The sequence below is a fragment of the Spinacia oleracea genome, chromosome 5 (assembly GCF_020520425.1).
Source record: "Spinacia oleracea cultivar Varoflay chromosome 5, BTI_SOV_V1, whole genome shotgun sequence".
Taxonomy (NCBI): Eukaryota; Viridiplantae; Streptophyta; class Magnoliopsida; order Caryophyllales; family Amaranthaceae; genus Spinacia; species Spinacia oleracea.
The window spans coordinates 17319753-17333422 of record NC_079491.1 but is presented as its reverse complement, the minus strand read 5'-3'; the positions used below and the strand labels follow the sequence as shown (position 1 = coordinate 17333422).

The 13670-nt window shown below is 33.8% G+C and overlaps 1 long non-coding RNA gene across 1 annotated transcript; it reads left to right on the top strand.

The window, feature by feature from the left end:
- Window positions 1-8919: 8919 nt before the first annotated feature.
- Window positions 8920-12696, top strand: LOC130460922 (uncharacterized). Its single transcript, XR_008921151.1, has 4 exons — window positions 8920-10429; window positions 10523-10620; window positions 11277-11341; window positions 12302-12696. It is a non-coding gene; the product is annotated as an uncharacterized lncRNA (long non-coding RNA).
- The last annotated feature ends 974 nt before the right edge of the window (window positions 12697-13670 follow it).

The following is a 13670-nucleotide window of genomic DNA, read 5'->3' as shown; positions in this document are numbered from 1 at the left end:
AAAAATTAGGTTTTTTCCAGACATTTTAATACACATATAAATTTATTTCAATCAAATTAAGTTTTTTTCAGAAAAAAAGGTCCAGATAACATAAGTTCAGAGTTCAGACAAAATAAGTCGAATGAAACAGATCCTTAAGTTAACTAAATTTATCTAAACTTATATTCCTTAAAATAAGTGGACTCATATTTACTTTCAATAAAAGGTAACAATTTGCCAATATTTTTTCTCTTTCAGTTCTTTTTTTAAAAAAATCTCATATTTAATCTTTTCGCAACTTTTTCTTTTCCCAATTTTTACCCCTATTCCAGCTTATTTATTTACTTAAATTATTAATTTTTATACAATTTTTTTTTTTGAAGATATGACACATTCATTTTTTGTAAGACAAAATGATTTTAAGTCATTATTAAATTAATGTAATACAAAGAAGTTTAAAAATGTTGTTAAAAGGTTTTGAAAATTATTTCTTACTCCGTTCGTTCTTAATTATTAGTCCCTTTTGAAATCTTGTCAATATTTACAATTATAGAGAATATTCTAATTTCTATCCAATACGTATTTTAAAATATATTCACGTGAGATCTTGATGTGTTCGTCTCAATGTGTAGTTTAACAATATCAAACTTTTATATTTTTTCAACGTACGTATTTGGAGATATTTACATTTACATATGGAGTTGAAACGGATGAATAACTCAAAATGGGACTAATATTTAACAACATAGGGGAATATATAAATTAATAAATACAGAATTTTTTTTTCCAAATATTAATTTATATAATGCGCATATGAGAGATATGGGCTACAATTAACTTTCTACAATAAGGATTGATAGCTATAGTAAATTATTTTTCTCCTTTTTTGTAAGTTTTATTAATAAATACTCCCTCCATCTCATTTCCTTTTTCGTCCGTCTCAGATTAGTTGTTACACTTGTAAATTAGGAATGACCCCGCAATTATTATATTGTCTCTATCTTCCCACTAAATTTTTTTTGTCCCCACACCCTCTCTCATTCAATTAAAAAAATACCTCACTAACTCCTATCACATTTAATTTTTTTCAATAGAATATCAATTGATAACCACAATACTACTTATCGCATTAAACTATGTGCCCAGGAGAGTATAACAACTATTATGGGACGGAGGGAGTATTTTTTAAATTAAAAAAAAACCTAAAGACTCACCAGGTGATAACATGTGGCATTTCTGGTGTGTATTTTAGTATGTAGTTATTGATTAAAGAAAAAAGAAGACTAATATAGGCAAATAAAAATTGAATCACTAATTCACTAAACGTGCACTAATTGTAACCTTTGACTGCACCCAAAAAAAAACTAAACGTAAATATTGATCATAGGCCAGGCAGGGTTGGACTTTGGCAAAAAAAATGGACCTCTAGCAAAGGAATTGAGTGGAGTACTAGGGCCGTAAAAAATTGACTTGATTCAACCGATTTCAGACAAAAATCAAAGTGACCCATAAAAAAATCACAATTCAATCCAAATAAAAACAATGACCTCACACAACTACATTATTCGATTATACTCGAACTGATTATACCACTACAAGAAATTGTACCATTAGCGACGGGAAATTCTGTCACTAAAGGCCAATAATCGTTGATTAACGACGGGATTTCCCGTCGCGAACCCGTCATAATAGGGGGCCATTATTAATGGAAAATCCCGTCGTTAACCCGTCGTAAAAGACATTTGCGACGGTTGTTCCCGTCTTTGTTTGGTTGTTATCCCCGTCGCAAAAAGCTTTTGCGACGAGATTTTTGACCCGTCGTTATTAGGTTGTCATTAAAGATATAACTTGTAGTGTACCTAACCCGTAACCACCGATGAACCAATTTGACAACTCTAAGTGGAACCAAATCTGGGCCAGAAAATTCATTTTCAAACCTGTTGTTTTAACAATAGTTTGATTTTGGATCATTCGAGTCGGACAAAATTTTTAACTAAAACTCCAGTTTTGAGTTGTTAAAAAAGATTCAATTTTTCTCGACTTGGATATTCGATTTTTTCCCTGATGTATCTAATTTTTTAAAAGTGATTATATAATGTTTTATTTTTACTGAAAATTATAATATTTCGCATATTCGGAATATGTAACAGGCGATTAGAATCCGAAATAAAAGAAATGGGCATTGTTAAATGACTTAATGACGCCCTAGTATTAAACAAAACGCCCTACTTTGTCCCACTTTTTCCTATCTTATCCTTACCAATTTACCATAGTTTCTTAACCTTGTTTTTTTTCCTAGATTCTCCTTCTTATAATATAACTCTCACTCTTCCAAAGCATACCATTAGGCCACCACCATAGTTACTGGAGCACCACCATTAGCCCGACTCCGACAACCAGCTAAAGAAGTGGCCGACCATCAACTCCGTTGTTGAGATGCTACCTCACCTACCCCACCCGCATTTCCCCCAAGGAAAACCACCACAACACCTTGTCTGGTGACCCAAATGGCTAAAGATGATAATCGTACAATAGCAAGTGCGCACAAGGTAATTCGATTTGTGAAAGTTCGTACTTTTTTCCCGGAAAATAATGTAACACCCTGGTAATTCCTTATATTTATAATTACCTTGTTCCGACTAATATAAAAGAATTACCAATATATTACCGCCACCGTGATAACGGCTAAGACTATTTACCATACGCAACGGAAATTAACTAACTTTCAAACATATTAAATAGTTAATGGTCATAAAACAACTTGGAACCATCAAGGCCCAAAACCAACATTAAATAGTTTAGAAAATCCATTAACTAAGTTTAATAATTAAAGTAGTCATGAATGAAATCAAAAATAGAGTTTATAAATGCGAAAGATGAAATAGTCTCTCAACACTATTCCCATTATAACTTCTCCCGCAAGTTATCTCTACAAACCTGCTTATTGAAAACTACTCCCCAACAATGCAAGTGCAATGATGGATCATCATAGGGTCATTAAGGAGAAGGTCATGACCGAAAGACATGAAGCACGAAGTCAGCGAAAGCTGAGTGCGAACAAGCTAGAATGAAGTCCTAGTCTAACGTGCTTCACTCAACAATAAAGATAATCCATATGCAAAATCCATTCAAGTAAATCAATTAATCATGAGGACATACTCGAGACTTGACACGACTCTTAACTCATAGATTAATAAGAATTTAGCTTCGAACGGGTATTACACAAAACCACTGAGGGAATAACAAGACCACTGAGGGAAACTGAGGGTGTTGGGAGCCCACCAAGCACCAAATAAAATAGAGTCGGGCTTTCTACCGACAGTCGGACCATACCGACGGAATTCCTGCGCATTTTATAAGCGAATAACCAAAAGAATGAAACAACGTCTTGTATCATTCAAGGAGTATGAGTTTCTCCCACGCGACTCCCCCCATTGTTCATACTCAAGGTATATACGTTCCAAGAGTTTTGAAGCTCATTCGGGTTACACTTTACGTTAATTAGTATGTTATGTTCAAGACTCAACCCAAAGACATAACTTACAAGTAATTCAACAACTACACAAATAAATAATTAAACAATGATACTTCATTTTAATCCTTTAGGACTTGTGATCAAACATAGAACTTAAGTGAAATTACTCCAGTGTTCCTTCTCAAAAACACTATTTGAGATAACCCGACGTTGCCTGTTAACAAGCGAGATGTACCCTTAGCATGAATAGTCCTTAGTTCAATTCACATAAACTTCTTAAATGTATTCTACACTTGCGGTAGAATAAACGATGCACAGAGGCAATATTCAATAGGCTCATTGTATGCTAGACATCCCGTACAATAGCATAATCATAATAACTTGCATGCGAAACACTCATACATGCATATTAATTTGAACAACATGCTTGACATAATTCAACGATTATAAAAGTCCATAACATGATAGTTCAACATAATCTATAAAGCATTAATCAATCCATAACATGCTCATTCCCACCCCAGTCGACACAATATCCAAACTGAGTGCTACGGGTGGGAAACAGGCTGATGATCCATCTCTCTATCGTCAGTTAGCCGGGGCACTACAATACCTCACTTTCACTCACCCTGATATCTCCTATGCGGTTCAGCAGGTGTGTTATTCATGCACGATCCACGTGAACCTCATTTTCATGCTTTGAAGCGTGTTCTTGGTATATCAAGGGTACTCTAGACTATGGCATGCACTTTTCTTCTACTCCTGCTACTGGTCTGGTTTCTTACACTGATGCTGATTGGGGTGGTTGTCCTGACACTCGCCGGTCCACTTCTGGGCATTGTGTATTTCTTGGTGACAATCTTATTTCTTGGTCGTCTAAACGGCAAGCCACTTTGTCTCGTTCGAGCGCCGAGGCTGAGTATAGAGGCGTTGCTAACGTCGTGGCAGAAACGACGTGGGTTAGGAATTTGCTTCTTGAACTTCATTGCCCTATGAAACGGGCCACGGTTGTTTATTGTGATAACATTAGTGCAGTATACATGTCTCATAATCCGGTACATCATCAGTGCACTAAGCATGTGGAGAAGGATATACACTTTATTCGTGAAAAGGTTGCCTTAGGCCATATACGAGTCCTCCATGTGCCATCGTCGTTCCAGTACTATACGCCGACATATTCACCAAAAGGCCTCCCTCACCCTTATTCGTTGATTTTCGCTCCAGTCTAAGCGTTCGTCCTCCTCCCGCTCTGACTGAGAGGGTGTGTTAAAAACAATAATATGTCAATATTATTGTTCCGTAATTAGCATTGTAAATATAGTAATGTTGTAAACCCTAATACACTTTGTACACTATATATATATATATATATATATATATATATATATATATATATATATATATATATATATATATATATATATATATATATATATATATATATATATATATATATATATATATATATATATATATATATGAATATCAATGCATAACCTCGAAAAGGGGGAATTCCATAATTCTACAATTATTCTTCAATCATAAATCTGATTCATATTTATTGTTATGCATGTGATCCTATGATAAATGTTAGGAAATCGCTTTATGCATCTATATTTTCCTATAATTTGTTCATTAATCACAAATCCTTCAGCTTTAGCCAACATCTTTAGTTTTCAACTTTTTTTTATTTACCCATTTATTCACTTTTACTTGAACCGTTCAAGGAGACTACTCAGTGCTCAACTTGTGGATTGACCTACAAGTTACTCCATGTACTTCATCCGTCTATGAAAGATTGAACTAAAAAAAAACATTGTCCACATGTCACTAACCAACCGAACATGATGTGTTCTATTCACCCGCATTTCACCTATTTATTATGAATGTTTCTAAACTTAATTATTAGAACTTGTCATATACCTTATTTTAGCTATAAATCGTATACTATTTGGGTATCACTCAATTTTCCTAAACTTATGTTAAACAAGTGTAAATAGCGTGAATTGAACAAGACTTACATTGATACTTATACTCTTAACTCATTTTTTTAAAACAACTCTTGCTTAAGTGCAGTTTATCATTAAGTGCATGTAATTGTACGGTTGTTGAGATATATCACTATAAAAAATTGCACCATTAACGATCGGAAATTCCGTCGCTAAAGGCCAATAATCATTGATTAATTACGGGATTTTCTGTCGCGAACCCATTACAAAAGAGGGCCGTCGTAAAAGATATTTACGACGGTTGTTCCCGTCTTTATTTGGTTGTTAGCCCCATCACAAAAGGCTTTTGCGACGGAATTTTAAGCCGTCGTAATTAAATTGTCATTAAAGATACAAATTCTTGTAGTGTATTTAAGGAAATTTGTTCTTTATTTGGAACATCTTGTATTAACTTAATGTACGGACAAATTCACCACACGATGGACAACAACCGCACGTATGGAGGACTTCTATTTAGAATAAATAAATATTCCACAACTAGCTTTGCTCCTCACTATGAGCCCAATAATTTTATCCACCACTCACTTGACCTAACTGATAAGTTACACGTAGGTTAATGCATGACCCTTAATAATTAAGTTGGTGGTGTATGTATGTTAACGTTGATGAATGATACGATACGTAATTAATTTATGTTCAACTTTTTTTTCTTATTATCTCATCTGAATTTGATTTACAAGGAGAAAAAAAAAATATATATTATACTATACGTAGTTTGAAATAGACTTATTTGTGTACGAAATTATCTAAAAAAAACTTACAAAGTACTTTATTTAAACTTATATGAACTCATCTGAACTTATTTTGTTCGAAGTATTTGAATATAAGTTAATACAAGTTGAACCTAACAGGGTGATAGACGATAGTAGTTAATTGGTGCATTTAGGGTACTACTAGTAGTATCTAATACAAGAGGTATCTTATAGTTGGTGTACTAATTATATACAGCCAGCAAATTATATAGTGGGCAACTTAGAACATATCCACCCAATTAACAGTTGTTTCCAGCTTAATTATTGGTTTAATCGCTAAACAATCATTAGCTTAGATTATTGGAACGTGGGAACTTTGAACTAAGAATTGAATTAGCTAACAGCTAACTTAGACAGACACATCAGATTCAATTCATGCCTTGAGCCATTTTTGTATAGTTTAGACTTGGATTCACTAGATTAGCTAATAGTTAATTAGCTGATAGTTAATTAGCTAGGGCCTAGGCTAGCTGCTTTTAGGTGAACCTAAACCTACTGTACGGATTACGGACGTCTTAACAACTAGGTGCCCAATATCTCATTGGTACACGCTATGTTAGCTCCGACTACTTCCGAATACGACCCGATGCTCGAATTCGAGACCTTCCTTAAGCGACATTAAGCAACTGCTTACCACTAGAATCAACTCTATGTTGGTGGTAATACTGGTACCTAGGTATTAGTATATGTTAACCCATCACCTTGCCAGAGAAATTATCATTTACATTATTTACCCTTTGTGGCTCTCTTTACATGCGTGTAAACCACCCCCCGGATACCGAATTAATATCCTTAATTAGGGCTATGTTCGTCTACATAATATATCAAGATATATAACAAAATTACAGAATTAGAAGAATCGTATTGGCTGTGATAAGTAATAATATGTAAAAATTAATTAATAGTCAAAAAAAAAAGAGAAGAATGAGAACATTATAAGAGTGAGAAGGGAGAACATACAAAATTAAGCAATAATAATAGTATTGGTGACATTGCATCATGCAATACGTAGGTATTTGTAGGTCATAAAAATTAAGAGTGGAAAACCAAACATAAATTAATATAATTAATAAATAAAAAAGATATTGCCATCTTTTAAGTGAAAAGCTTAACTAAAGAAGAAGACATCTCAACCACTCTTATCTCCCACTACTAACCCTTCAATTTGCTCGTTATATTTTCTTAATTAATTCATTCTTACATAATTAACATAAATCATCTCAATATTTAGCACATACTATTTGTTAGCTTCATTTTCTTCTCCATTCAAAACTTGGTGTTGTTGTTGTTGTTGTTGTTGTTGTTGTTGTTGTTGTTGTTGTTGTTGGCTACATCAAGCTTTAAAATGTTAGGTAAGTTGCCGTCGTCGTCAAGTTTAGAGTGAAGATGTTGGAATGGCTCAATCAAGTTAAAGCATCCAAGTGTTTTGGCTAAACTGGCTCCTTTTAATTTGATTGAGCCGTGCCAATATCAATCAGCTCTTCACTTTCCTGCATTCTCTATCTATCTATCTATCTATCTATCTATCTGTCTATCTATCTGTTTGTCTGTCTGTCTATTTATCATTTTAATGATCTGTGTAGTCAACCTAACCTAGGTAGCTAGATCTTTGGCAATGGGTTTGTGTTCGGAAATAGGTCAGGCTGGCTCGCGTTTAAAGTTAGGGTTTATACGAATTCCGAACCAACATTCGATTGACATGCCGACCTAATTGTATAAATGGGTTGTAACTTGGCATGTTTTTCCATTAAGGTTGAATTGTCAAAATAACCGGTACTTTTTTTTTTAAGTCTCCGTTTTACTTCAACTGAAATATTTCTAAGAAAAATGATTTTTCATTGAAAATTTTAAGGGAAAATGATATAGGAAAATAAGTTTCCTTTGTTTGTTTCAATGCAAGAAAAATTATAGATAAAATGAGAGATGTATAGGAGGAAAGAAAAAGAAAGGTAAGGGAGTAATGAAGAAATTCAAGAGGAAAATTATTTTCTACCTTGACAATGTCGTTTTCCTTCTTTTTCAAAATTTATTTTCCACTCTTAACGAACATCAAAAGAATCGAGAAAGTGTTTCCGTCAAAATAAATGGAGCCTTAATCTCGTTTTTATTTCATTTTGTTTGGAAATTGTCAATTTTTTACTTTTTTTTTTACGAGAATATTTGCTCTTAACTAGGTGCCAATTCAAAAGTTTTTTTAAAGATAAATGTAGCCTAATTAATTATGTATGTATTTTTCTCCCGTCTAAAAAAAAGTTAATGTATTTTCCTAAATTTCTAGGAATGTTTAATGGCTAAAGTTTTCAAATGTCGTCTTATTTACAGGGTTGGAGTAACAAAAATGTTGAAGAAAAAGTTGGAGGAGAAATAAAATGGAAGATAGATACATAATTTGACGGAAAGAGGTGTTGAATACTAAGAGTATTTTTAATTGAAAGTTTAAGAAGATGCAATTAATATTTTTATTATAAATAGTAAAAATGAAATAGAATTTTCAAAAGGTGACAAACAGTAAATTTTCCTACTTTGAAATATTAGTTGTATTATGAAATTACGGAGAAAAGGGAGAGAAACTAGAAATAGTCAGTGATATATTATTATCAATAAGCGTAATATATATATATATATATATATATATATATATATATATATATATATATATATATATATATATATATATATATCATATAGGATAAGTGTATAATGAGCATCCACACTAATATATATTTTATAACATTCACCCTTGGATGCCCATTATCCAAAACAATACAATGTCTTATAATGCGCATGAATTCTGCCTCATTAAAAACTTTAGCAAGAAAATCCAGTGGGAAAAACCTTGGTTAAGGAAAAATGAGTGCAACGCGCATTTACTCCCCCTAATGATAACATCATTGAAGATCTTTGAGATGGCGCAATCCAATGAGGTGAATCAACTTTTTAAATGTAGCAGTTGAAGCGTCTTAGTAATCAAATCTACCAAATTTTCGCTTGAACGAATCTGCAAGACATTTATATCGCTATTCTTTTGAAGTTCATGAGTGAAAAAGAATTTTGGTGAGATGTGCTTTGTTCTATCACCTTTGATGTATTCTCCCTTGAGCTGTGCAATACATGATGCATCATCCTCATATAAAATTGTTGGTGCCTCTTTCCCAGAGGATAAACCAAAATGTTCTCTTACATAAAATTAATAGGGATCAAATCCCTTACATCAAGTCTCTCATTGACCGAGTATGACATTAAGCTAACACTTGCTTATAGATAGATCACACAAGGCATTGTCAATTGCCTTTTTATAATGGCACAAGGAATTGAAAGGTTACTCGGATCTTTCAACTTAGGTGACATCTTGTAATAATGATAGAACTACAATTCTCGATAATGTTCACCGTTTCCTTTACCTTACAATCCATTTTCCTACTCAAGATATCGTCGAGAAACCAAGAATAGGTGGTCATTTGTTTGATTACATCGATAAAAGAAAAGGTGATATGCAACTTATTAACTTAATAAGCATTTTAAGAAAATTTGCAAATTGATAATCAAGTTTATGCCTGTGAGGGGTCGTAAAACACGACGGGGCGCCTCTAAAAGAGTATACGACCCGTACGACTTTTCCCCTCTGGATGTGGCAAGCATATTAAGTAAATAGGAACTAACTGTGGGCGTTAGCCTCTTTTTACTAGTCTGTAGGAGCTGTAATCCCCCGTAATTTTATTATATTTTATTTATATATTTTAACGTATATTTAATATATTTAAATGTAATTTACGAATTTTAGAAATGAATATGTAATTAAAATATAATTATGTTATTACATTTTGAATATTTTAAATGATTTATGAAATCAAAATTGATTTTTGAATTTTACGTTAAAACGAATTCGGATTTTGAAATCACGTTCTATTGAAATTAGAAAGCAAATCCTAACCATTTCGGATTCAGCAACCTAAATTCTACTCCTAGCCCAATTGGGCAAAGCCCAAACCAACAAAACCCCCAAAACCATACTCCCTTCTCTTTTCTCATTCACGTAAAACAAACCAAACCCTCCTCTCTCCCCTCCATACTCACGTGAAACCAAAGAAAGAAAAAAAAAAGAAAAAAGAGGAAACTCCTTCCTCCAATCTCACGCTCACCCTCAGCCGTCCTCTCTCCCTCCACGCCGTCGCCGAGCCGCCGCCGTCCAGCACTCCTCAGCCGCCGCCAGTACGGTAACACCCTTCTTCATCCTTCTTTTTCGTCTTCCCTCTTTCTTTCCCTCTCTGTTTTCGTCCTTCCTCATTGGCTTTTCTCGATTGTCGCAGCTGCACCGCGACCCAGGCCAGCCACCTCAGCCGGTCAAGCCTCGTCGTGAGCCACCACCTACCAGCCGGCCAAACCCCTCTCTCCTCTTTGGTTCTTGGTTATTTCTTAAACCCTAAGTAACTAATTATTTTAATTAATTATAATTGTTAATTTAAATTATGTTCTTGATATTAAATTCATAATTTTTATGGTTTGAACATGATTTTCAGATGTTGGTTGAGTTTATAAACGAATTAATTTCAAGTTTTGGTTGATTGAATTATAAGTTAGGGCTTATTTATGATTTATTAATTTGAATTATGTTTCTTGAATTAAAGTGATGATTTTTGTAATTTAAATTATAAATTTCAGATTATGCAAATTATATAATAAAGTTATTAATTTTCAGATTATCAAATTACTTTGAAATATGAATTTTGATTGTTTAAAGTATGAAATTCAAGGTTTTTATGATTTTTAATCATGATAGGTTGAGTATGAATTATTGAATTGGTTGTTTTGAGATAATAGGAACGTAGATTGACCTTGGTGAAGCTTTTAAATGAATTTATATTGCTGAAAATTTAAAGTACGATGTTTGCAAAAGTTTTCAACGAATTTCAATCACTAGTTCAATAATAATGATGCTAGGAAAGCAAAGGTTCAAGTTTTGATATTGGGGAAAGTTCTAAATATATTTAGGATGCATTTAGAATGCTTTATTATGGTTGTCAATGATTAGAAATTGATTGAGACTACTTGTTGATTGTTTAGGCGGAGAATTCTCTTTATGCGACTTTTGAAAGTGTTAAAGTGGCCTATCAGTTTGTTTACACAAGGTACGTACATACCTGCGTGCTTGGAATGTGTGCTAATTGTTGAAACTATGTTGAATTTGTTGTTGAACTTGGTTATATGGAATGTGCATGTTTAATACTGTTGGACAAACTTATTGAACTTATTTTGCACTATGAGAACTGTAACATGTTAGTATGGATGATTGATACAAACATGTTGGTTGGGAACACTAGATTATTCTATATGATTGGTTTGGATCGATTGGTTGTTGTTCCCTTTCTATCTTTTCACTACTTTATGAGGGCGGTGGACCTTGTTTAGTAAGTTGAAACTTTATACCCATATACAGGGTTGCTCATGGTTAAAGGAAAGGTTGGATAAATTGGAATGAGTCTTGATTTATGCTTTTATGATCACTTACTTAATTCAAAGATAAAAACAGTTGTGAACAAATGTGAATTGTATGTCTTATGTGATTGTTGAGTCATAACGAAATCTCAATTGTAAATCATGTAAAGTGAAACTGAGTAGCAATAGCTTTAGACTGTGCACGTCTAAAGTGACGGACAAACAGGAGTTGGGGTTCATGGTGGTAGCCCATGGCCTTTTCTGGGACCGGATTGATCACCGTGTTCTATTTTTATTTAAACGTTCCTCGATATCGCAGGTCACTGAGGTCACGGAGTCGCGCCCGTACCTCGTCTTCCTTAGTGAAGACTTCTGGATGGACAACTCGGTCCATTGTCTACTTCAACTAAAATAATATTATTGTTGTAGGTCTAGCCTAGTCTAGTCAAGTATAGTCGTCAAATTTTCATGTTATGTCTGCCCTTGTTTATGTTCATTAGTATCATGTTAAGGTTGTTCGTTAATAGTATCATGTTAGGATTATTATTGTTTTAGTATGTAGTACTCAGCTTTGTTGATTACGTGCTTTGTTTGTGTGTGTTGATCATGGCTATGCCTTATTGATCCTGTGATGACCCAACTTTGGTGAGCAGTCTCTAAGGATCAATAAGCGTTGCCCATCTGCAGGTTTGAAGATGATGCATCATTGGGATCGGGATTAGAGAGCTTGTAGTTATATTTGCTTTATTAAGTGATTTGGTTTGTTAACTTAAATTTGAAATTGTCGTACTATTCGTATTTCCTTATTTCAGTTAATTGGTTTTGAACCTAATATGTAATAAGATTATTTATGAACCTACAAGTTAGTTTTATGTTTTCCGCTGCAAAATTCTGAATAAGCCGTTACGTTTTCACACGGGCGATAATACTTTGAAAATTCCCTACAGTTATGTTTAAAAAGGGGTATTTTAGAGAATGGGAATTGTCGGGGTGTTACAGGAGCCGCTATTCAATTTAAGAAAACTGAAAAAACCCGGTTATCGTGATATGCCTGGAATGCAAACATATTTGACTCACAACGACCATAGGTTCTCTTGTGATCCCTGATGTGGAGATCCCTCAACGTACATCCAGCGGAGCAAAGATTGAAAATTCGGGGGATGTTTACTAATATGGGGAGTGCCCAGCATTAGCCCACGCGGCGGTCCCTACTAGTTCAATGCGACGACGATGGGACATGTGTTATGCTACAAGTTCTATAGCATGGGTAGCTCGCGTCCCAAGTGGACATTAGTAAAAGTAAAACCCAGTTCATTGCTTAATCCACTCAAGGAATTTTCATATTCCAACGAGTAGAAAAGAAGAAGTTGTTTAGTAGAAATTCAAGAGTAAAGTCAAGAGTAATATTTATTTTATTCAATGATGTCATGCATGTACGACCTTACTTGATTAGGATATGTTCTGTAGTATTTGTACCTCTGTATCTTTGAGTTCTAATGATGTCATGCCTGTGAATTGGCAAGCAAGTAAGGGTGTTTGTGAGCACAGTAGTTGTCAAGTTAAGCATGTTAGTTGCATTTCTATTTCATGTATGTACTCTGCTTTGTTGTTTCGTGTTTTCTTGTTTATCTTAGTCGTGGCCTATTCCTTATTGACCCATGTGATGATCCATATTTTGCACTTGTAATTATGGTGAGCAGTCGACATGTGTCTTAAGTGAAGAAGCATTGCATGTTGGAATTCTACATTCGGGATTGAGTGTTGAGTGTGTTTTAAATGCTTCGAACGCTTTATGTCAAGTTTATTTATTTGATTGATTGATTTAATGGTTTTAAATGTTTTGGATTGTAAGTTTTTTGTCTTTTATAGTTCCAAATTGTAGGGACTTAAATTTAAAGTTGGACTTTACAAAGTTAATTTTAGTAGTTAAGTTTCGCTGCAAAATTTTGATAATATCTTTAACCACTTTCAATTTTTTATGGTGGCGGTAATCAATCCGTGGACTATGGACCATGGTGCACA